We start from the raw sequence: 26,197 nt of genomic DNA on the forward strand, positions 1-26,197 counted from the left end.
GGTGCTGCAAATATCTGTGCACTACTGGGACTATACAGAAGTCCAACAGCCACGTTTAGGATGACACTAAGTTCACTCAGTGTTTGCTAGTATAATGGCTTAGTAACTATCAGTTTGAGTGTGCAATGCAGGCAGACGTGCTGCAAATATCTTTGCACTAGTGGGACTATACAGAAGTCCAACAGCCACGTTTAGGATGACACTAAGTTCACTCAGTGTTTGCTAGTATAATTGCTTAGTAACTATCAGTTTGCGTGTGCAATGCAGGCAGACGTGCTGCAAATATCTGTGCACTACTGGAACTATACAGAAGTCCAATAGCCACGTTTAGGATGCCACTAGGTACACTCAGTGTTTGCTAGTATAATGGCTTAGTTATAATGAGTTGAAGTGTGCAGAGGACAGGAGGGTACAGCGCCAGGATTGTGGGGCTCTGGGTAGAGGAAAGGAAGCCTGCCTTTCTATTCCCTCCTAATGGGGAAATACAGCGAGGAAATCCCTGACCTTAGCTACACAGACGCTGTCTCTGTTTTCAAGACCTGTCACCTATGGCTCTGACCCTGCCGGTACGAGCCCTTAAAAGGACTGATAGAAAGTGCTATCCCTAAGCTGTCCAGCGCTGTGTATGGAGTGCATACAGCAGTATCGGCGATAGGACAAAGGACGGAGCTGCGCCAGTGATGTCTGACACCAAGAACGCAGAAGAGATAATGGCGTCCGGACGGGCAGATACTCGTTTTTATAATGCAGGGACATGTGACATGGACATCCTATCACACATGCCGTTGCTTCTCTGGCTAAAAGTCCACTTAGCTGTGTGTGTGTCTGGGATTGGCTGACATAATGGCCCTCCCCACTACACGCGCGCGCTTAGGGAAGGAAGACAAGGAAAAAAAAAAAAAAAATGGCGATCGCCATTATACAAACAGCAGTGATCTGAAGGCGCTGTTCCCGCACACTATACACTGAAATTTCATAATAGTGTGAGTCACAGAGTGACTTACACTATTACAGCGGAAAGACAGCTAGGAATTAGCTGTTTTTTTGCTGCTAGAACCGTTCTCGAACGTTTCTAGAACTATCGAGCTTTTGCAAAAAGCTCGAGTTCTAGTTCGATCTAGAACAGGCCCCAAATTCACTCTAGCCTAGAACTGGAGAACCTCGAACCGCGAACCACGCTCAACTCTAGTGGTGACGTCACGGGCCGCTCGCGATACTTTGTTTGTGAAGGCGGCGGTCATTGAACTCGGTGACAGCGCTGCTGTCAGGAGTTCAGCGATCATCGCAGGTAATATACCTCGCTAACCTCCTGATAGCAGCACTCGTCATGCCCTGCAGTGACCTGGGCTGACCTATTGATGTTAGCTCAGGTCACTGCACGGCTCTCCCAGCAAATAGGGAACATTCTGTTCTTCATTGATTGGGACATTGACTATGGTATGGATCATCGTGGGACCCCCTTGTATTACACCAGACCTGAATTTGTTTTTCTTTCTAATAAATTGGTGAAAGAGGGAATGTGTTGGGGAGTGTTTTTTAAAATAAAAATGTGTTTGTTGTCTGTCTTTTTTTTTTTTATTACTGCCTGGGATGGTGATGTCGGGTATCTGATACACGCCTGACATTACTAACTCCAGGGCTTGATGCCAGGTGACATCACACATCTGGTATTAACCCCATATATTACCCCGTTTGCCACCGCACCAGGGCAACGGGATGAGCTGGCGCGAAGCACCAGGACTGGCACATCTAATGGATGCGCTACTTCTGGGGCGGCTGCAGCCTGCTATTTTTAGGCTGGGGAGTGTCCAATAACGGTGAACCTCCATAGTCTGAGAATACCAGACCACAGCTGTCCGCTTTACCTTGGCTGGTGATCCAATTTCGGGGGACCCCGTGTTTTTTGTTTTAAATTATTTAGTTAATTTAAAATAACAGTGTGGGGGGGCCTCTGTTTTGGATTACCAGCCAAGGTGAAGCTGCCAGCTGTGGTTTGCAGGCTGCAGCCGTTTGCTTTACCCTAGCTGGCTACAAAAGATAGGGGGACCGCATGTCATTTTTTTATATTTATTTATTTTTTGGCTAAATACAAGACTAAGCACCTTAGTGCCACATGACAGTCACAAAAGGGTGCCAGCTTAGAATATGCAGGGGGGTAGGACATTATATATGTCTTTCTTATCTATCTATCTATCTATCTATCTATCTATCTATCTATCTATCCAGCCCTCTATTCATTCATTCATTCATTCATTCATTCATTCATCCCTCTATCTCTATATCTATCTATCCATCTCTATATCTACTCATCTATTTATCTTTCTTGGTGCTTCCGTTTTTTGCGGTCCGCAAAAAAAACCGGAAGGCACGCAGATGTCACACGGATGCCACTAGGATGCATCCGTGAAAAAAAGGGCCGTTTGTTGCGGCCCGCAAAAACGGAACGGTCATGTGAATGTAGTCTTAACAGCAGTCGCTGCCTGCTGCCGATCACATGTGACCGTGTACGGGCTGTGTGTGCGGGCTGTGTGTACAGGAGTTCATCTGAGTTCAGATCAGCTGACTCAAGTGTCGGCCGATCAGGCTGGGGCCACACGGGGATTACTGCGATCCCCTCGCATTACACTCGGCTCACGCTCAGTATAGCAGAGCTGAGCGTCATGCGTGTGTCCCTGCGACTGAGGTCCGACTGTGCGAGCAGACCTCAGCTGCGGGGGGCGGGCCGCCACTCGAGGGGTGGGCCAGCACTGAGGAGTGGTGGGAGGGATTTCTCTCCCTGTCTCCTCCGTAGTCCACCGATGTACCGCAAGTGCAGTGCGATTTTTCTCTCACCACATATACTTGAATGGGTAAAAGAGAGAGTCTTGCATTACAGTTGTAGCATGCTGCGATTGTTTTCTCGGTCCAATTAGGGCGGAGAAAATAATCGCTCATGTGCGCTGACACACAGGCTAATATTGGTCCGAGTGGAATGCGATGTTTTATCGCACTCCACTCGCACTGTGTTTCTCGCCGTGTGGCTTAGACCTTACTTGTTCTATGTCCCCCTGCATCCATTGCAGCGTGTCCAGGCTGGAGTTCAGCTGAGTTCAGATCAGCTGACTCCAGTGCTGGACTGAACTCCGCTGACCTCACAGCCCGTACACGCTGCAATGGATGCAGGGGGACACAGAACAAGTAATCGGCCGACACTGGAGTCATCTGATTACTTGCGATGAATTGAGCAGTAAAATGCTCTGGTGCTCGATGAGCGAAGCCCATGTCGATTGTTTTTTTAAAAATTCATTAAAAATAAAAAAACCAAAAAATCACATTGTTTGTGGGCTCCCGCTGCATTTTCTATTGCTAAGGGTAACCCAAGCAGCTACTGGCTGCTAACCCCCGCTGCTTGGTGTTACTTTCACTGGCAATAGAAATCCAGAGAAGCATTTTTTTTTTTTTTTATTATTATAAAGGTTTTTGCCTGAAAACTTTTTTAAAAAAATGACGTGGGCTTCGCCATATTTTTGTCTGCTAGCCATGTACAGCAGGCATCTACGGGCTGCCCCCAACCCCCAGCTGCCTAATTGTACCCAGCTGGGAACCAAAAATGTTGTGAATGTTAGTTATGTCTTGGCTGCTGGGAGGCTCCCTCTGGTGGCCAGGAAGGGTTTGGACAGAGACCAGGTCGGTTGTGCAGTGGGTGTTTCCTTTCCTAACTCTCTGCTTATTTAAGTCCTGGTCTGATTGCAGGCTGTTGCCGGATGTCAGTTGTTCTTTGTATCTCCAGCCTGCTTAATCCTGCTCTACATTTCATCCACTCCAGATAAGTTTTTGCTCTTTATTTATTGCCTGGTTCTTTTGCTTATCTGGGTTTGTCATTTGTTGTGGTTGGTTTCAGTTTATTTCCTTCCAGGGATTTTCCCCCTCAGTGAATTGTTGAGGAACTCCCTGCAGTTCTGTGTGGAGTTTAGCTCCTTTGGGTCCATGTGTTTATGGCTTGTTGAATTTGTTATAATTCTTGTTTTCTGTTCATTGGTATGACAAGGGCACCTGGTATAGGACTGAGTTCAGATCGAGCGATCTGAGGGCCTTTTTGTACTATCAGGAAGTTGGTATTTTGCAGGGTTTTTCTCTGGCTACCATCAGTCCCTTTCCTGTCCTTTCCTATTTTAATCAGTGGGGGCCTCACCTTTTGCTAATCCTGTCATCTACCTGTGTATTGTGTTTTTCCTATATCACCGCAGTCTTTGAATGTGGGGGGCTTGCTATTCTTGTCTATTTTCTGAGGCAGAGAGTTATTCATCTTTCCTACCTTTTAGGATAGTTAGTTCTCCGGCTGGGTTCGCAGTGCACAGGATGTTAGTTCACCCCTCGGCTACTTCTAGTTGTGTTGGTTAGTAAGGGGATGGCGGCCAGATTAGTTGCCAAGGCTCTTGTCACCTTTTTGCCAATGATTTGTGGTGATCTTCCATGGTTCCGGATCATAACAGTACATCCGGCCAAACAAATTTAAAGGGTACTCTTAAGAAGGAAAAAAAACAAAAAAAAAAAGCTGCTGAGAAATGTTTTTTTGGTGTTTTTCTTCCTCTTCTTTGGGTTCTGTGGAAGATTTCTTTTGTCTAGCATGGATGAATTGGGTGAGCGTGTTGCTCATCTTGATGCTAAGGTTTGTCGTATAGAGTCTTATCTTGCACAGACTCCCCTTGCACAGACTCCCCTTGCAGAGCCTAAAATTCCCGTTCCTGAATTTTTTTTCGGGAGATAGGTCGAGATTTTTGAGCTTCAAAAATAATTGTAGATTATTTTTTGACCTGCGCCCTAAGTCCTCAGGGAATCCTGTACAGCAGGTTAAGATTGTCATCTCCTTGCTGCGTGGTGACCCTCAGGACTGGGCCTTCTCTTTAGCGTCTGATGATCCGATTCTCAATGATGTGGACTCCTTTTTTCAAGCCTTGGGATTATTATATGACGAACCCAATATTGTGGACCAACCAGAAAAGGTCTTGTTGTCCTTAACTCAGGGTTTGGATTCTGCAGAAACGTTTTGTCAGAAATTTCGTAAGTGGGCGGTCCTTACCAAATGGAATGATGATGCGCTTGAGGCTCTTTTTCGCAAGGGTATTGCGGATGCTGTGAAGGATGTAATGGTAGGATTTCTCGTCCCTTCTGGTCTTGATACCTCTATGACCTTGGCCATTCAGAGTGATAGGCGTTTACGTGAGCGCAGGAAGATACCTGCTGGTTTTGTGCCTGTGGAACAGCCTTTGGAGCCTATGGAGTGTGATAGGGTCCTTTCTAATGCTAGTCGGCAGGGGTTCAGATGGAAGAATAGACTGTGCTTCTATTGTGGAGACGCTTCTCATAATATCTCTGTCTGCCCTAAACGTGAAAGGAGATTGGCTACTTCTGTTACTGTGGGTTCTTTGCAACCAAAGTTTCTTTTGTCTGTCACATTGATTTGCTCATTGTCTTCCTTTTCTGCATTTGCCTTTGTGGACTCAGGGGCAGCGCTCAATTTGATGGATTTTGGGTTTGCTAGGGATTGTGGTTTTCCCATGGTTCCTTTGCAAACTCCTATTCCTTTAAGGGGCATTGATGCTACCCCTTTGGCAGAACATAAACCCCAATTTTGGACCCAGGTGCCTATTAGAGATGCACCAGCGCATCAGGAAACTTGTACATTTTTAGTATTGCATAATCTACAGGATACCTTGGTGCTGGGATTTCCGTGGTTGCAGACCCATAATCCAGTTCTTGACTGGAGATCCTTGTCGGTAGTTAGTTGGGGTTGTCAAGGTTTGCATCAGGGCCTTTCCATGTCATCCACGTCTGCTCAAGCAGTTGATGTTCCGGCTTTCTTGTCTGATTTCCGTGATGTATTTAATGACCAGGAATCTGATTCTCTGCCCCCACACCGGGACTGTGACTGTGCCATTGAGTTGGTGCCCGGTTGTAAATTTCCCAAGGGGCGGATTTTCAACTTGTCTGTGCCCGAACATGATGCCATGTGGTCATACATCAGAGAATCATTGGAGAAGGGGCACATTCGGCCCTCCTCTTCTCCTTTGGGTGCTGGCTACTTCTTTGTTGCTAAGAAAGATGGTTCGTTGAGGCCTTGTATTGATTATCGTCTTCTTAATAAAATTACAGTCAAATATCAGTACCCTTTGCCTCTGATGTGTGATCTGTTTTCTAGAGTGCAGAGTGCCAAATGGTTTACGAAACTGGATCTCAAGGGTGCGTATAATCTCATCCGTATTAAGGAGGGTGATGAATGGAAGACGGCTTTTAATACTCCTGAGAGGCATTTTGAGTACCTAGTGATGCCTTTTGGGCTCACTAATGCACCCTCCGTCTTCCAGGCCTTCATGAATGATATTTTTCGGGACCTTATTGGTAAATTTTTGATTGTGTATTTGGATGACATCTTGATTTTTTCTGATTGGGACTCTCATGTGGGGCAAGTACGGGAGGTTTTTCAGATACTTAAGGATAATGCACTGTACGTTAAGGGGTCAAAGTGCCTCTTTGGGGTGCAAAGGATTTCCTTTTTGGGCTTCATCCTGTCTCCCTCCGCTATTGAAATGGACCCGGTTAAGGTTCAGGCAATTTACGACTGGGTGCAACCGACTTCTCTAAAATCCCTGCAGCGGTTTTTGGGGTTTGCTAATTTTTACCGTAAATTTATAGCCAATTTTTCTGCCATTGTCAAACCTCTGACAGATTTGACAAAGAAGGGAGCTGATGCTGAGCATTGGACCCCTGAGGCTATTGTGGCCTTCCAGGAGCTTAAAAGGCGATTTCACTTCTGCCCCAGTTCTGCAGCAACCTGATGTGTCTCACCCATTTCAAGTTGAGATCGATGCCTCAGAGATCGGAGCAGGTGCTGTTCTGTCTCAACGAGACGCTACTTCGGGTAAACTTAAGCCCTGTGCCTTTTTCTCTCGGAAGTTTGCTCCTTCTGAACGGAATTATGATGTGGGGAACCGGGAATTATTGGCTATGAAGTGGGCATTTGAAGAGTGGAGGCATTGGTTGGAGGGGGCTAGGCATCAAGTTGTGGTGCTTACGGACCACAAGAATCTCATCTATCTGGAATCGGCCAAGAGGTTGAATCCTCGGCAGGCCAGGTGCGCTTTGTTTTTTACCCGGTTTAATTTTGTGGTCTCTTTTTTGCCGGGCACCAAGAATGTTAAGGCCGATGCCCTTTCCAGGAGTTTCTGCGCTGACTCTTTGGAGGTTGTCGAACCGTCTACTATCCTGAATGATGGTGTAGTTTTCTCGGCTATTTCGCCTGATCTGCGGTTGGCACTGGTGGAATTTCAGGGGGATAAACCTGAGAGATGTCCTACAGGGAAACTGTTTGTCTCAGACCAATGGAGAGACCGAGTTGTCTCTGAGGTTCATTGCTCTGTTTTGGCGGGTCATCCTGGCATTTTTGGTACTCTGGATCTTGTGAGACGCTCTTTTTGGTGGCCTTCCCTGTCCCGAGATGTCCATCGTTTTGTGCAGTCGTGTGGAGTTTGTTCTAGGTCCAAGCCCTGTTGTTCACGTTCTAGTGGGCTATTATTGCCTTTGCCTGTACCTAAGAAACCTTGGACGCACATCTCTATGGATTTTATTTCAGAGCTTCCCGTCTCTCAGAAAATGACTGTGATTTGGGTGATCTGTGACAGATTCTCCAAGATGGTCCACTTGGTTCCCCTATCTAAGTTGCCGTCTTTATCAGAGTTGGTGCCTTTGTTTTTGCAACATGTTGTCCGTTTGCATGGTATTCCCGAAAACATTGTTTCTGACAGAGGGGTGCAGTTTGTATCCAGGTTTTGGAGGATTTTTTGCTCCAAATTGGGTGTTCAGCTGTCTTTCTCCTCGGCGTTTCATCCTCAGACCAACGGTCAGACTGAAAGGGCTAACCAGACCCTGGAGACCTATTTACGGTGTTTTGTTTCTGCGGATCAGGATGACTGGGTTTCGTTTTTGCCTTTGGCTGAATTTGCCCTTAACAATAGAGCTAGCTCTACCACGTTGGTGTCCCCCTTTTTCTGCAATTTTGAGTATCACCCTAGGTTCCTCTCAGGGCAGCTTGAGGCGTCTGACTGTCCGGGGGTGGATTCGGTGGTCGACAGAATGCAGCAGATTTGGGGGCAAGTAGTGGATAAATTGTTTCAGTCCCAAGAAACTGCCCAAAAGTTTGCCAACCGGCGTCGGACTGTTGGTCCCCGGTTTAAAGTAGGGGACATGGTGTGGTTGTCCTCTAAAAATATTCCTATGAGAGTTCCGTCTCCTAAATTTAAGCCCAGATTTATTGGACCTTATAAGATTTCGGAGATTATTAATCCTGTATCTTTCCGTTTGACTCTGCCTGCGTCATTTAAGATTCACAATGTCTTCCATAAGTCCTTGTTGAAGAAACATGTGGAGCCGGCAGTTCCTGCAGCAGCGCCTCCTGACCCTGTTTTGGTACAAGGGGATCTGGAGTATGAGGTTGAAAAAATTCTGGATTCCCGTCGCAGTAGGCGTCAGCTTCAGTACCTTGTGAAATGGAAGGGTTATGGGCAGGAGGATAACTCTTGGGTTGTGGCTTCTGACATTCATGCGGACAGGTTGGTTTGCGCCTTCCATCATGCTCATCCCGAGCGACCCGGTGGCGTGGGTGAGGGTTCGGTGACCCCTCCTCAAGGGGGGGTACTGTTGTGAATGTTAGTTATGTCTTGGTTGCTGGGAGGCTCCCTCTGGTGGCCAGGAAGGGTTTGGACAGAGACCAGGTGGGTTGTGCAGTGGGTGTTTCCTTTCCTAACTCTCTGCTTATTTAAGTCCTGGTCTGATTGCAGGGTGTTGCCGGATGTCAGTTGTTCTTTGTATCTCCAGCCTGCTTAATCCTGCTCTACATTTCATCCACTCCAGATAAGTTCTTGCTCTTTATTTATTGCCTGGTTCTTTTGCTTATCTGGGTTTGTCATTTGTTGTGGTTGGTTTCAGTTTATTTCCTTCCAGGGATTTTCCCCCTCAGTGGATTGTTGAGGAACTCCCTGCAGTTCTGTGTGGAGTTTAGCTCCTTTGGGTCCACGTGTTTATGGCTTGTTGAATTTGTTATAATTCTTGTTTTCTGTTCATTGGTATGACAAGGGCACCTGGTATAGGACGGAGTTAAGATCGTGCGATCTGAGGGCCTTTTTGTACTATCAGGAAGTTGGTATTTTGCAGGGTTTTTCTCTGGCTACCATCAGTCCCTTTCCTGTCCTTTCCTATTTTAGTCAGTGGGGGCCTCACCTTTTGCTAATCCTGTCATCTACCTGTGTATTGTGTTTTTCCTATATCACCGCAGTCTTTGAATGTGGGGGGCTTGCTATTCTTGTCTATTTTCTGAGGCAGAGAGATATTGATCTTACCTACCTTTAGCATAGTTAGTTCTCCGGCTGGGTTCGCGGTGCACAGGATGTTAGTTCACCCCTCGGCTACTTCTAGTTGTGTTGGTTAGTAAGGGTTTGGCGGCCAGATTAGTTGCCAAGGCTCTTGTCACCTTTTTGCCAATGATTTGTGGTGATCTTCCATGGTTCCGGATCATAACACAAAAATATAGAGAAGCCCTTTTTTTTTTTTTTTTTTTTTTTTTTTATTTCATGAATTTCATGAAATAATTAAAAAAAAAAAAAAAAAAAGACGTGGGCTTCGCCGAATTTTTGAGTCCAGCCAGGTACAACTAGGCAGCTGGGGATTGGAATCTGCAGTGCAGGGTGCCCAAGCTTTCTGGGCACTCCCTCTGCGAATTGCAGTCCGCAGCCACCCCAGAAAATGGCGCTTTCATAGAAGCGCCATCTTCTGGCGCTGTATCCAACTCTTCCAGCTGCCCTGGTGACTGGTGGCTCGCTGGGTAATAATGGGGTTAGGGGGCTAGCTGTAAATTAAAAGCTGGCCCTAAGCCCAAAATTCATGGGGTCACACCAATATTAGACATGGCCACCATGAATTTCTAGTAAAGATTAAAAAAACACAACACACAGAAAAATATTTTTATTAGAAATAAAACACAACACAATTAGTGACTCCATCTTTATTGAAATAAAGAACCCCCCTCCGCAGTAATCCTGGGTCAAGGGTCCTGCGCCGTCCAATCCGGATCCAATATCATCTGATCGGTTTGCTGGAAGGCAAAGCGATCAGATGATGTCAGGTTAAAGGACATGAATCACACGACACAGCAGCTGATTGTATAAAAGCCGGTTATACAATCAGCTGATGCATCAGTGAAAAAAAAAAAAAATACTCACTTATGTGCTGATTACCGACAGCTCCTGGAGCGATCGGACGGGAGTCTGATCCCATCAGATCGCTGCCGGTAATCAGCTGAAGTCTCCTGACGGCATCAGCTGATAGCCAGCCGGGCGCTAAAAAGATGGCATCACCGCGAGACTACGATCAGCTGATGCGTCAGGTGACCGCATCAGGTGATCAGCGCCATGTCCTGCAGGCATCGGACATGCCCGGAGAGTCTGCACACAGCCGGAGCGGCGGTCCTGGGAGAGGAGCTGGGAGCGGACATGGTACCGGGAGTCTGCAGACAGGTGAGTATGACATTTTTTTTTCTATTGTTCCCTTTTAATTTAGCAGCTGCCTCCATCTCCCGCCCGTACATTGCGCCGCACAGGAGCTGACATGGCACCGGACGGGAGATGGAAGCGGTGGTGACGGTACCGGGAGGATTCACTCTTCTGTGTTTAATGACAGAAGGAATCCTCTTCCTGTACACGTCACTTTACTACCCACACCTTGCGTTTATAGCTGCGTTTTTAGTCATAGAAACGCACTAAAAGGCAGCTATATTTGCAAATTGGGTTTTTCATTGCATTTTTGAACATCTCATTCAACTCAATGGGTGTATAACGCAGTGAAAAACGCAAAAATAATTGACATGCTGCGTTTTTGTGGGCACCACAAAAACGCAGCTGAAAAAAATGCTGTGTGCAGACAGCAAAAATGAAAACTCATAGACTTTGCTGGGGAAGCAAAGTCATGCAGTTTTCTGAGCAAAAACGCAGCGAAAAATGCACTGTGTGAACTTCCCCTTAGTTGGTGACATGCAGCACCGCAGGTGACAGAGCAGAGCAAGTTGGTGACATGCTCTGTTCTGACACATAGTGTGCTGCATGTCACTAACTGTATCCACTCTGGGACTTGTTGTGCAGGTGACCGGATGATACATGTCACTAACTTGCTCCACTCTGTGACTTCTGCTGCATTGTACCAACTGTATACACTCTCACCTGAACAAGTCTCAGAGTGGGGCAGTTAGTGATATGTAGCATCCGGTCACCTGCACAACAAGTTCCAGAGTGGAGACAGTTAGTGACATATAGCACACTATGTGTCAGAGCAGAGCATGTCACTGTCTCCACTCTGGGACTTGTTGTGCAGGTGACCGGATGCTACATGTCACTAGCTGTCTCCACTCTGGGACTTGTTGTGCAGGTGACCGGATGCTACATGTCACTAACTGTCTCCACTCTGGGACTTGTTGTGCAGGTGACTGGATGATACATGTCACTAACTTGCTCCACTCTGTGACTTCTGCTGCATAGTAACAACTGTATACACTCTCACCTGCACAACAAGTCCCAGAGTGGGGCAGTTAGTGACATGTAGCATCCGGTCACCTGCACAACAAGTCACAGAGTGGAGACAGATAGTGACATATAGCACACTATGTCAGAGCAGAGCATGTCTCTGTCTCCACTCTGGGACTTGTTGTGCAGGTGACCGGATGCTACATGTCACTAACTGCCCCACTCTGGGACTTGTTGTGCAGATGAGAGTGTATACAGTTGTTACTATGCAGCAGAAGTCACAGAGTGGAGACAGTTAGTGACATGTAGCATCCGGTCACCTGCACAACAAGTCCCAGAGTGGAGACAGCGACATGCTCTGCTCTGACACATAGTGTGCTATATGTCACTATCTGTCTCCACTCTGGGACTTGTTGTGCAGGTGACAGAGTGGAGCAGATTGGTCCCATGCAGCGTCCGGTCACCTGTGCTGCTGGTAGGAGCCCATGATCACACTGCCGACACCGCCCGCTCTCCTGACATCGCAGCAGAGCAGGCGGGTGGAGAGTGTGATCAGATACTTACGTGACAGGGGGGATTTCAGCTGAAGAACCCCCCCCCTGTACTGCACACTGGCGCCCCATGCTTCACCATCTGCAGGTCGCTTAGCTGGCTCCACACTGACGTCCTCCGGCTCCTCCCCTCGATGCTGGGCTGTGACGTGCGGTAGTCACCGCTGTGAGGTAGCAGCGTTGCTTGGGCAAAAACGTGAGGCAGTGAGGCAGCAGCGTGTTCACACCAACAGTCTATTTATTGTTGCAGCATAAATAGATCCAATTTCCCACTGTCAAAGTCTCTTCCGGATCACAGCCGGTGCATATAGACAAATTCTTTGCATCAAAAAGTCTTGTTACCTTAGGACCCCGTTAACCGCAGGGATCTGTGTAAGGTTCTCCTAGGCTCACACTCTTGGCCTGTGTTCACTCCACACAGAGCCAGCCCAGCTCACACAGCATGTGTTAGCTTCACCAAGCCTGGCTCTCAACTGAGACACACCCTGCTGTGCTCTGCATGATTTAACCGAAAATGCCGGACATGAGGATTGCTACAAAACCTGGACTGGGAGGAGGGATCTGTCTCCCTGTTACCCTTTGTGCTATACTCCCAGTAATAGCTATAGCAAACTCAGAGGGTTTCCAGACACATTCTGGGGGACACATAGCGGTCTTCAAATATTACCCCTGTCACTGCCTCACATATCCCCCCCCCCTCAGTTCAAACGGGCGGGGTTGAACTTTTGCCAACATACAGGGACCTCTGGACAGGGCATCCGCATTGCCCTGCAACCTACCAGCCCGGTGTTCCACAGAAAAGTGAAAGTTCTGCAAGGAGAGAAACCACCTGGTGACTCTAGCATTTCTCTCCTTAGCATTCCTCATCCAGACCAAAGGGGAGTGGTCTATCATCAGGCGAAAGTGTCGCCCCAGCAGGTAGTAGCGTAGGGATTCCAGAGCCCATTTTATGGCCAGGCACTCCTTCTCAACTATGCTATAGTTCTTCTCTGCCGGGGTGAGTTTTCTACTCAAATAGGTGACCGGGTGCTCTTCTCCATCTACCTCCTGGGACAGAACTGCACCCAGACCCACCTCAGAGGCATCTGCCTGTACTATAAACTCCTTTTGAAAGTAGGACTACCTTTAGCACCTGAAAGGCTTCCTCTGCTTGTGTATTCCAGTGGACCATGACCGACTTCTTCCCTTTTAAAAGATCGGACAAAGGCGCCGACCTTCCAGCAAAATTGGGTATGAATCGTCAGTAATACCCCATTATACCCAGAAAGGCTCTTACCTGTTTTGTGGTAAGGGGACGAGGCCAGTTTTGAATGGCTTCGATTTTGTTTACTTGTGGCTTGATAACCCCTTGGCCTATCACATACCCCAAGTAACGGGCTTCTTTGAGACCCATAGCACATTTGCTTGGATTCGCCGTCAGACCAGCAGCTCTGAGCGAATCCACTACCGCTTGTACCTGAGATAAGTGGGTGCTCTAGTCACTGCTATAGATGATGATGTCATCCAAATATGCGGAGGCATATGGTTGATGGGGTTCTAACACTATGTCCATTAATCTCTGAAACGTGGCCGGAGCCCCATGTAAACCAAATGGCAAGACGACATAGTGATAGAGCCCCCCTGGCGTGACAAAAGCTGTCTTTTCTTTTGCCGCCTCTGTCAGCGGCACCTGCCAGTAACCTTTAGTGAGATCGAGAGTCGTGAAGTACTGGGCCCGTCCCAGTCTCTCTATCAGCTCGTCGACCCTGGGCATGGGATACATATCAAATTTCGAAACCTCATTTAACTTTCGGAAGTCATTACAGAATCTTAAAGAACCGTCTGGTTTCGGGATCAGCACAATGGGACTGGCCCATTCGCTCGTGGATTTTTCAATATCCCCTAGTTGGAGCATCTTTTTTACCTCCTCCGCAATGGCTTGCCTACGAGCCTCTGGTACCCGGTATGGCCTCAGGCGTACCCTTACTTGAGGTTCGGTGACAATATCATGGTGGATTACAGTTGTTCGGCCTGGTAGGCTTGAGAACACATCCGTATTCCGCTGCACTACCCTCCGAGACTCCCGTCTCTGCTGTTTTGAGAGAGAATCCCCTATCCTCACTCCCAATTCATCATCAGGGGACTCCTCCTTTGTTGTTGTCAAGGCACCTGAAAAGGTTAGGTCCAACATTACGTCAGCCACCATACATTCCCTGTCTTTCCATGCCTTCAGCAGGTTTACATGGTAGATTTGCTCTGGTTTTCTTCTACCTGGCTGATACACCTTATAGTTTACTTCCCCCACTTTCTCCCGGATCTCATAGGGACCTTGCCATTTGGCTAAGAACTTACTTTCTGCAGTAGGTATTAGGACTAAGACACGATCTCCCGGTTTAAAAGACCTGATGGAGGCCTTTCTATTATACTGAGTACTTTGGGCTGCCTGAGCATCCAGCAAATGCTCTTTAACAATGGGCATTATTGCCGTGATACGATCCTGCATACCCATAACGTATTCCACTGTGCTTTTGTGAGGGGTGGGCTCCTGTTCCCAAGTTTCCTTAACTATATCCAGCAGTCCCCGCGGATGTCTGCCATACAGTAACTCAAATGGCGAGAACCCGGTGGAAGATTGTGGGACCTCGCGGATAGCGAACATTAAATAGGGCAATAACATGTCCCAATCTTTCCCCTCTTTGGAGACCACCTTTTTCAACATAGCCTTCAGAGTTTTATTAAAACGTTCCACTAGACCATCAGTCTGGGGATGGTACACTGACGTGCGTAGCTGCTTGATCTGGAGGAGTTTGCACAGTTCCTTTGTAATTTTAGACATAAAGGGAGTGCCCTGATCGGTCAGGATTTCTTTGGGTAACCCCACGCGACAGAACATAGCAAACAACTCCCGAGCAATAAGCCTCGCCGAGGTGTGACGTAGTGGAATGGCCTCCGGATAACGTGTCGCGTAATCCATCACTACCAGGATGTGCTGGTGACCACAGGCTGATTTTACAATGGGTCCGATCAGATCCATAGCAATCCGCTCAAAAAGCACCTCTATAATGGGTAAAGGTATCAGAGGACTACGGAAACGGTGCGTTGGTGCGGTCAACTGACAAACTGGGCAGGACTCACAGAACCTCTTAATTTCTGCGCCGACCCCTGGCCAGTAAAACCGCTGAAACATGCGTTCCCGCGTTTTCTCTTCACCTAGGTGCCCACTCATTAGGTGGTTATGAGCCAATTCCAAGGTCTGACGGCGGTACGGCTGAGGGACCACCAACTGTTCCACTATTTCCCCCCGGATTGTTTCAACCCGATAGAGCAACTCTCGCTTTAGAGCCATGTAGGGAGTTTCCAGCCTGGCACCAGGCCGCTGGGGTACCCCATCAATTACCTGTACATTTCCACGTCCAGGAGCCAATGTGGGGTCCCGGAGCTGTGCTGTTCCGAAATTATCTGGAGACACGTTCAACTCCGGGATTGCCTCGGGTGGCTCAACCTCTCCTGTCATTACCTCTAGGGGGAACCTGGCAGGGTTACACTCTGTCCCTATACTGGTGACCCCTACGGCAGGTATCCCTGAGTCGGGATCGTCCGGCTCAGGGCCTGGTTCAATCATACACCTCGGAGGGCTAGGTCGCCTCCCACATAATGTCCAGAACAGGGGCAAGTCTCTTCCCAAAATAACAGCATATGGAAGTCTTTTCATCACCCCCACTTCATGTTGAACCTCTCCACACGAGGTAGCAATGGTGACCCTTTCCATAGGGTATTCACGTAGGTCTCCATGAATACAAAGTACCCCTACTTTGTGTCCCGTAGGGTTTTCCCCGGAGACCAAGGAGGCATGTACAAGAGTCACTACACTTCCTGAGTCCAACAAAGCCTCTGCTGTATAGCCATTAACACGTACTTTGCAGAGATGGGGCTCCTCCCCCATAGTAACAGTGCTTACGGTACAAACAGTATGGGCATACATTGATAACCGGCGAGCGTACCGGCAGTCCATGGGTTCTGATGTGAGTGCGCACTGTGCCATCACATGCCTGAGCTGATGGCACCGCCAGCACATAACAGCAGAGGTGTCCCTGTTTCGGGTGTCTGACTTTGGGGAACTGAGACTCCGGCTGACCTTAGTCTGGGGTTTACTCTCTGCCAGGGCTGAAGACGCGGCAGCACCCGAGGAGGGACGGGAGTCTTTTACCAACTGTGAAGGGGGCGTATCCCTACGGAGTGCCCGCCGTGAAGCAGAGTCCCGGACCAACTCCTGGGTAGCTGTGTAGCGTTCCACCAAATTCACTAGCTGGTCTAGGGTACCGGGGTCCCCCTGTCCCACCCACCGTTGAATGGGGGCTGGCAAAGTCCGCACAAACCGTTCAATCACCACCCGCTCAATCATCTGTCCGGGGTTCAAGGTCTCCGGCTGCAGCCATTTTTTTTACAAGGTCCAGTAAGACATGGGCCTGTGAGCGTGCAGGTTTTCCCTCCTCAAAGGACCACTGATTCACTCGTTGGGCCCGGAGATAAGTGTTAACCCCCATTCGTGCAAGGATCTCACCTTTCAGTGTGCCATAGTCCTTGGCATCCTCCGTGCTGAGATCCAGGTAGGCTTTTTGGGGTTCACCTACCAAGAACGGGGCCACGACATCAGTCCAACGGTCGATAGACAATTTCTCTCGCTCAGCGGTCCTCTCAAACACGGAGAGAAAGGCTTCTGGGTCATCCTCTGCACTCATCTTTGTAAGTGCCGCCCTTACTCTGTCCTGGGCCGCAGGAAGGACCGGATGACCTGGAGTTACCGCTGGGAGCGCTTCTCGCAGAGCAGAAAGCTGCTTAGTCAACAAGCTGTTTGTCTCCTGTTGCTGAACTAACGCCCGCTGGAGCTGGACATTGGTTTGTTGCTGCTGAGCATTAGCCTGTTGCTGCTGAGCATTAGCCTGTTGCTGTTGTGCACTGGTTTGTGCAAAAGCCTGCTGTAGTTGAGCAGTAGACTGGGCCAGCTGCTTTACAAGATCCTCCATAGTGGCTGCAGAGTTAAACTGTAACTTTGCAGGCTTGATCATAAACATGTGAAAACTGGGTTGTTGCCCCTAGCAACCAGGCTGCAACGCCTGTAAGCTTCGTGGACCCGCCGATCCACCGCAAACAGTCAGTAATTTTTTTTTTTTTTCCGGGTAAGTACCTCTTAGGCCATTGCCCTTAGCAACCAGGCTGCCATGCCCGCATTCTCCACCATAATGTGAGGTAGCAGCGTTGCTTGGGCAAAAACGTGAGGCAGCAGCGTGTTCACACCAACAGTCTATTTATTGTTGCAGCATAAATAGATCCAATTTCCCACTGTCAAAGTCTCTTCCGGATCACAGCCGGTGCATATAGACAAATTCTTTGCATCAAAAAGTCTTGTTACCTTAGGACCCCGTTAACCGCAGGGATCTGTGTAAGGTTCTCCTAGGCTCACACTCTTGGCCTGTGTTCACTCCACACAGAGCCAGCCCAGCTCACACAGCATGTGTTAGCTTCACCAAGCCTGGCTCTCAACTGAGACACACCCTGCTGTGCTCTGCATGATTTAAACGAAAATGCCGGACATGAGGATTGCTACAAAACCTGGACTGGGAGGAGGGATCTGTCTCCCTGTTACCCTTTGTGCTATACTCCCAGTAATAGCTATAGCAAACTCAGAGGGTTTCCAGACACATTCTGGGGGACACATAGCGGTCTTCATATATTACCCCTGTCACTGCCTCACACCGCCCACAGCCCTGTCACTCAGTGTGAGTGGTGCCAGCCTCCTCTGACGTAAGCGTCAAGTTTGAGAGCCCGGAAATGCCGGGACGTCAGAGGATACTGGCGGCCACAGCTCCAGGGGGTCATGTGACAGGCACTGAGCATGCAGGATAGCGCCGCTCAGTGCCAGAACTGGAAATACGGAAATACAAGCCAATGGAGAAGATGCATACAATAGTAAGTGACACTCATTGGGAAAATAAAAAAAAATGGGTGAACCACCCCTTTAAGCTCCTATACTATGTGCATTACGGCAGCACACACAGCTTCTGCCACCACTGCACATGTGCTGGCGTCTCTGCCAAGCTACAGACGCCATTAACACAGGCTATTTAAACAGCAAGATCCAGAGGGTTAGTTGCACATGGCCACAGCTCCTGGGGACACAGACTCTGCAATTCAGCTTTAAGGGCAAGTACAACTTTGACTATGTGGAGACCCTGTACCCAGGGACTCAGGTCCCTGTAGTTCCTTATCTCTGTTTTTACTACCCCCCACAGTGTATACAAAGACAAATACAGCATTAACCCCGGAGGGTCTAGGAGCACAAACTCATTTTATGGCAAGTGACTCTATATTAGCAATCTCCTTATCCTTAATGCTTTTCATTTAACAGATTCTTTTTCTTATAGAGCCCACTCATGAGACACATGCATTCATCACTTTAAGGATCTTCCTGCACTTCTATACAGGCGGCAAGTATCTCCTGTGTATATACACATATATATATATATATATATATATATATATATATATATATATATATATATATATATATATATATATTTATATATTATCTAATATTATCTATTTTCATTTGTCTACTTTAAGATTTACTTACATACTTCCTTATCATCATATTGTCTGATACAGATTAATCTTCCCTAACTGCCCAGGAAGGACAGAATATTCCTACCCTGGTAAATACTATTTACATTTTTTTAAAAAAAGATAGATTTTCACTTCTACATATTGAGTCTCTTGTATATCTACCTTAGAACTCCACTGTGGAGGGAACAGGAAAAACCTCACCGTATTGCCATTTTTTTTGGATTTCAGGTAATTATTCTTTTTCCTTGATAAGGAATCACCCCCTCATGTAGGACTATATTAATATGGCTTTAGTCAATGCGGTGACCTTGTCTCCACCAGACTGACCTCATTTCTATAGTTGAGGACTATTGCTTGGTCTTAATAGAGGCAAAAATATAACCATATATTAACTTTAACATTTCATGTTAACTAAATTATGTCTTTTCACAGTAGGACGAACGTCTTTATACAAATGCCTATGAGTAAGGAGGCTACTGTCAATCATTAAAGGAACCCCCAAAAAACACTTTTTTTTCATAGTAATTTAGGTGAGATTACCATTCTTTCTAGTCTACTCCTCCCACTCTCCCTACTCTACGGGACTGCAATAGACCAGGTGAGTGCTGCTGAGAGCAGTTCTGCTATTTATATGTGAGGCCGCATGGCACATTTTATAAAAATATTTTAGTGTAGGACTGCTTCAAATGAGATTTGCCGTGACGTGGCGAAGCAGCTCAAGAAATTGCAATTTTTTGCCAAAAATCTCAAAAAAATTTTTTATAATGCAGTTTGGAATATTTGATGCCTTAGTGCACATTGGTGCTGGCTCTTTGTTGTTTCTTTGTTGAATTGGTCGGTGGTTGACCTCCACCTTGCTATGCACCCCAATTTGGGATGTATTCCATCTGTATAGATTTTGGCGTTTGGTGACTGTTCACATTGGGTCATCAGGCTTTGTCCACAGGCTATATATATACTTCATACAGCATTTGCTTGGACCTGTCCCGCCCACAGCCATGACTCAGTCATGGGTACGGGACTGCAATAGACCAGGTGAGTGCTGCTGAGAGCAGTTCTGCTATTTATATGTGAGGCCGCATGGCACATTTTATAAAAATATTTTAGTGTAGGACTGCTTCAAATGAGATTTGCCGTGACGTGGCGAAGCAGCTCAAGAAATTGCAATTTTTTGCCAAAAATCTCAAAAAAATTTTTTATAATGCAGTTTGGAATATTTGATGCCTTAGTGCACATTGGTGCTGGCTCTTTGTTGTTTCCTTATCATCATATTGTCTGATACAGATTAATCTTCCCTAACTGCCCAGGAAGGACAGAATATTCCTACCCTGGTAAATACTATTTACATTTTTTTAAAAAAAGATAGATTTTCACTTCTACATATTGAGTCTCTTGTATATCTACCTTAGAACTCCACTGTGGAGGGAACAGGAAAAACCTCACCGTATTGCCATTTTTTTTGGATTTCAGGTAATTATTCTTTTTCCTTGATAAGGAATCACCCCCTCATGTAGGACTATATTAATATGGCTTTAGTCAATGCGGTGACCTTGTCTCCACCAGACTGACCTCATTTCTATAGTTGAGGACTATTGCTTGGTCTTAATAGAGGCAAAAATATAACCATATATTAACTTTAACATTTCATGTTAACTAAATTATGTCTTTTCACAGTAGGACGAACGTCTTTATACAAATGCCTATGAGTAAGGAGGCTACTGTCAATCATTAAAGGAACCCCCAAAAAACACTTTTTTTTCATAGTAATTTAGGTGAGATTACCATTCTTTCTAGTCTACTCCTCCCACTCTCCCTACTCTTCTCTCATAATCTTCAATTTCTTCCGTGCTGTTGACAACCTTGTGCCTTTTACTGTAAATATTGTGATTATCTATATGCCCTTATGCAAAGGACTTACCATGTATATATTAATGTAAATATGTATTGTGAGATTCATGTTTGATTAGTGGATGAGTGCAGGTATATCTCACCCCGGTATCGGTCCTATGTGACTTAGCCTGGTCAGGATCACCTGGTTACTAATGGATTAATGGGAGGTGAATGACTGATGTAAAAGGAGTCTGGGAAGTTGGGGGGGAGACTGCTCCAGCTGGGAACACAGAACGCCTGTCTGTGTAGGAGACACTTGTGAGTGGGAGCAGTGCTTTATGTCTGTATGGTTTAGCTGGAAGGGAGAAGCCCTCCAGTTGGTAGTTAGGATATCATCCTGTATAGTTAGCGCCGGACAGGCAAGGATTTATTTTGTTGGTGTTTTTCTTTTGTTTATGCTTCACTGCAATAAACCTGACCAAGCGTCAGTTACACCTTGAATTCGGCCGTCTGCTTGAGGTGAATACGTGCCCTTTGAACCCAGCAAAGGTGATCCCTGAGCGTGTTATCACATTGTGGTGGAGAATGCGGGCAGCACGTTAATACGTCTCATAATGGATGACGTGGTGAAAGCGCTGGTACAATCCACAGCTGTGCAGCAAGAAGCTAATCGCCTGATGTTAGCACAGTTGAAGGAACTGTTGGAATCGACGGTTAGAGACCGCCTACTTTTGCAGCAGGTGGCGCAGCGTCTGGCAACCATATCTGAGGGTAATGCGGAGGCCAACCAGAGGGTGATCCACGTGAGTCGGTACTGGCAGAAACTAACCACAGAGGACGATGTGGAAGCTTACCTGACCACGTTTGAACGGACGGCGGAGCGGGAAAAGTGGCCAAAGGAGCGATGGGCCGGCTTGCTTGCCCCGTTTCTGGCAGGTGAGGCCCAAAAAGCCTACTTTGATCTCGAGCCTGAAGCGGCGCATGACTTTGATAAACTAAAAGCCGAGATCCTGGCCCGGCTGGGAGTGACGACGGCCGTGCAAGCACAAAGAGTTCACCAATGGACTTATCAGCCCGATAAACCACCGCGCTAACAGATGTTCGACTTTATTCACTTGACCAAGAAATGGCTACAGCCCGAGGTTTTGATGGCGCCAGAGATGATCCAAAGAATCGTCTTCGATAAGTACCTAAGAGCTCTACCGCTAGCTCTGGGAAAATGGGTAAGCCATGGAAACCCCACGACAGCGGATCAGCTAGTGGATCTAGTGGAGCGTTATTCTTTGGCAGAAGGACTTATGGACGATGCTACACATCCTCCCTCTTCCCCTTCTCGCCGAAGATCTGGTAAGACTGTTCCAGGGTCTAGAGGGGAGGAAAACAGGACTGCTGGCCCTGTGCGGCCTAAGGTGCCAAACTATGGTCTTAGCAAGGGGCCAGTGAGGTGTTTCCGCTGCCGGGAAGTGGGCCACATTGCTGAGAACTGCACCTCCCCCATACTTTTAATTCTAAGTGTGTGCACACTATTTTCTTATTTTTGGTCACATGGCACGGCTTCACCCGCCCCCCCCCCCTTGGTCTTTTCGCGGCCTTCCCTTTTCCAGCCAGACAACATCAATTTGCGACCTCTCACTTTCTCTGCAAGGCCGCGTTCTCTGGGGCCAGGGCTTCCGCTTTCTGCGGGGAAGAAGACTCTGGCGGGAATCTTCACGCCAAAAGATGGCGGCAAGATGGCGGATTCTCCAACTTTCGCAACAGATCACCGCTGACTTCAACTTCAAAGCGCTCTTCACTAGGTAAGTGAGTGGATTCAATCCTGTTCGTGACGCCAGAAGAGTCGATGTGTACCACCCCGCGCTCAGCTGCAGCCGAGCCGCTCAGGTCCGGGCTCGTTTGGTGGGTGGCTCGAGCGTCTCCGGACCCGGGGGTCACGTCGCTCTGCAAGGGGTTGCTGGCAATCTCGATGGGGGTGGTTAGGTAGGTGTATGGCCGGAGCCGTGTTTTGAGTTCGTGACGCCACCCACGGGACGTGGTGAAGGTGTAGACACCACTGCTGCAGTTACGGGGGTACCCGGGGGAGATGGTTATGCAGCAAGATGTTAACCCCTCCGTGGGTAGGGATGGTGGCCCCGGGACCCATTTGGGGATAGCGGTAGTTGGGCGGTGCACGGCCGGATGGCACTGTTGTACTCACAGTTATAGTCACACACAAGTCTCTGTAACCAAAGTTGATGGAGGTCGGTGCCCACAGCCGGCTACGTCTTGTCCCCCACCCGGGTTGGTGGTCTTGGCCTTTCTCCTGCACCTTTTTATGTTCATGTTGACTGCCTATGCCTCAGCAACGGGAGTCCGCTCCCTGGCTGTATATGTGTCGGTGGAGTCCGTTTGCCCGCAGGCACTGGCTCTTGGGATCTCTCTGCCTGTGCGGTGGCTTTCTATCCCCCTCAGTTAGCTGTTGCCTTCTTTCGGGACTTGAGATGGGAATGGACCTAAAGTCCAGACCTCAATCAGTAAATTCGACGTGGTCCAGTGGCTTCTGGGCCTCGTTCTGGGTCTGAGTACCCCCCTCTGGTGCTCCGGTTTCCAGTCGGTTCCCCGGTTCGGTACCGGCAGGCCACTACACTGTCCCAGTCCCTTACGGTTCCACCTGGCCGTCTTCCCGGCTCCTGCAGGCCAGGCCACCGCCTGCCTCCTAGCTAAGGTACCAGGGCTACGACCCTGGCACCTATCAGTTTCCGCTGCAGACCTGGGCACAGGTCTGCTGCACTCTCCTCCTCAACACTACTCCACTCAACTTGAACTTGAACTGACTGACCACTCTTTCTCCTGCCTCAGGCCCTCTGGACTCCTTGATGGGCGTGGCCAACCGCCTGGCTCTGCCCCCTGGTGTGACCATAAAGCTCTGAGGGAGGTGACTAGGTTTTAAAAGGTTGACTGCTGTTACCTTTTTAGGGGGTCGGGTGTTTGTGCAAGGGCCTGTCTGTGACTACCTGGCTAGTCCAGGGCGTCACAGGTGTACTTTTATTTACCCCTATACCACATATTTCACACTCTTGCCCGTGGGCCAATTTTATTTGGCCCGAGATGCTATTCTGTATGGAGGACTATGTAGGGTCCATTATTCTGTATGGGGGGCTACAGTTGAAACCAGAAGTTTACGCAGAGGTGTATGTAGGCTTTCTGGCACCTGGGGCAAGAATTCCATGTCATGACTGCTGGAACCAGAACGCAGAGCTGAATCCTAACAGGGAGTATATTACACGCTGTTATGATTGGGCTACAGTTACATTGCTTAATTTTATAATTAAAATGGTTGTCCAGGTTTATGATGAAAGTCTGCAGTCATATTAGGTGACTGCAGACTTCTGAATTCTCTCCACGCATGCTCTGCACACTTTTAGGATTCTCCAGTGCCAGTGGCAAGAGTGGACGGTCATGTGAGCACAAGTATGCCATGAACTGCACATATGCATCATTGATTTGAATAGGAGCGGATGTGCAGTACCCAGCCACGGCCACTATCAGAAGACAGAGCAGATCCTGAATTGAGCACTCCGGTACCTAGAACAGCCGATTGGTAGGGGGTGGCAGGACATTGATCTCTCCTAAGGATAAGTCATCAGTGTTAAACTAGTGGACAACCTCCTTAATATAGCCATGTATAACATAATATTACACTTTATGAATTGTTTCTTGTGTACAGAATAAGAACTAAAGCCTGCTTTACATGTTACAATTAATCGTGCGATCGCATTTGTGATCGCACCTGCCCCCATCGTTTGTGTGGCACAGGCAATTTGTTGCCCGTGTCGCACAATGCTGTAACCCCCCGTCACACGTACTTACCTTCCAAATGACCACGCTGTGGGCGGCGAACATCAACTTCCTGAAGGGGGAGGGACGTTCGGCGTCATAGCGACGTCACACAGCGGCCGGCCAATAGAAGCGGAGGGGCGGAGATGAGCGTAAACATCCCGCCCACCTCATTCCTTCAGCATTGCCGGCAGCCACAGGTAAGCTGCAGTTCATCGTTCCCGGGGGGGCACACGGAGCGATGTGTGCTGCCTCGGGAATAATGAACAACAAGATGTTCGATTTTTAGAAAATGAGCGACGTGTCAACGATGAACGAGAAGGTGAGTATTTCTGCTCCCCCATCAGAACAGAAACACAGCATCACAACCACCAGGAATACAGAAATTCCTCACAAGAACCACCAGTAGTACAGCGATTCCTCACCAGAACCACCAACAGTATAAAGATTCCTCACTAGAACCACCAGCAGTACAGCAATACATCCATATAACCTCATCAGTACAGAAACAAAGCATTACAACCCTCATCAGTACAGAAATACATAACCAACACCACCATCAGTATATGGTGGCACATGTGGCCACCAGTATATGGTGCATAAATTGTTATGTCAGGTCAGACCCATTTACATTTGTATTGCATGTACCTACAACTTTCAGGACATCCTTAAAATTGGTAGAGATACTGGGAGTTGCTACCAGTCATCATCAGATTGTGGACCATACAGGAACCTCCATACTGATGAGAATTAGTCAGTATCACAAATAAACATTTAAATTCGGGTACCTTATAGATGAAGTTGATCCAAGTCTGTTCTTTCTTTTCTTCATCTTGTCCAGAAACCATAATGCATTTCACATTCACAGCTCGTCTCTGCAGACTTCCCCCTTTCCCAGTCTTTTGCAGCATATTCCGATATGATACCCTTAAAAATAGCAGAATGATTATAATACAAATTTGTGGTGAAGATGGGCACCACCGCTGCTGGTGACTGGGATCCCGGGAGCGATGGTGGGGAGCAGCTGGAATGTTGTTTTCCCCCTCCGTGGGTAGGGGTCGGTGGACCCGGGGCCTGGTGGTGTGACGGGGAGGCAGGGTTGGTGAGGTGCAGGGTTGCAGGGATAGCGCAGCGCGGTGTCGGATGGCACGGGTGTACTCACTCAGTAAGAGAGATGCACAAAGTCCTCGGTAAACCAAGGTGATGGCGGATGTCTTTCCCTGCACCTTTGTGTACTTGTTTGACTACGATGGATCCCCAACGGTAGTCCGCTCCCTGGTGTATGGATGCCGGAGGAGCCCGTTTGCCCGCAGGCGCTGGCCCTTGGGTCTCTAGCCTTAGGCGGTAGCTGTATACCCTCACGGTGTGGGCGGTTGCCTTCTGTCGGGTCTTTGGCTGCTAGGAAACCCCTGGGGTTCCGGTCACACTCGGATTTGACTATTGTCGGCGGCTCCAAGCCTGGTCGGGGTCCGATGGCCCTGCCTGTGTGCTGGCTTCACTTCGCTACCCGTTCGGTACCGGCGGGCCAACGCCCGACCCCGGCCCTACGGTTCCGCCTTGCTTCACCACTCCTGCAGACGGCCACCACCGTCTGCCAACCTTGTTGTCAGTGCCTGGGCCACAAACCCAGACACCCAAGTGTTTACTCCTCACACTTCAAACTCCAAACTCGTTCTGTCACTTTTCCCGCCTCCAGGCCTGTGAACTCCTCGGTGGGTGGGGCCAACCGCTTGGCTCCGCCCCACCTAGTGTGGACATCAGACACTGGAGGGAGGCAACAAGGGTTTTGTGTTTGGCTAATGTTACTGTATGGTGGGGGTGGGGGTGTTTGAGTGTTACCTGTGACGACCTGGCTAGGCC

Source organism: Anomaloglossus baeobatrachus, chromosome 7, assembly GCF_048569485.1.
Source record: "Anomaloglossus baeobatrachus isolate aAnoBae1 chromosome 7, aAnoBae1.hap1, whole genome shotgun sequence".
Classification (NCBI taxonomy): Eukaryota; Metazoa; Chordata; class Amphibia; order Anura; family Aromobatidae; genus Anomaloglossus; species Anomaloglossus baeobatrachus.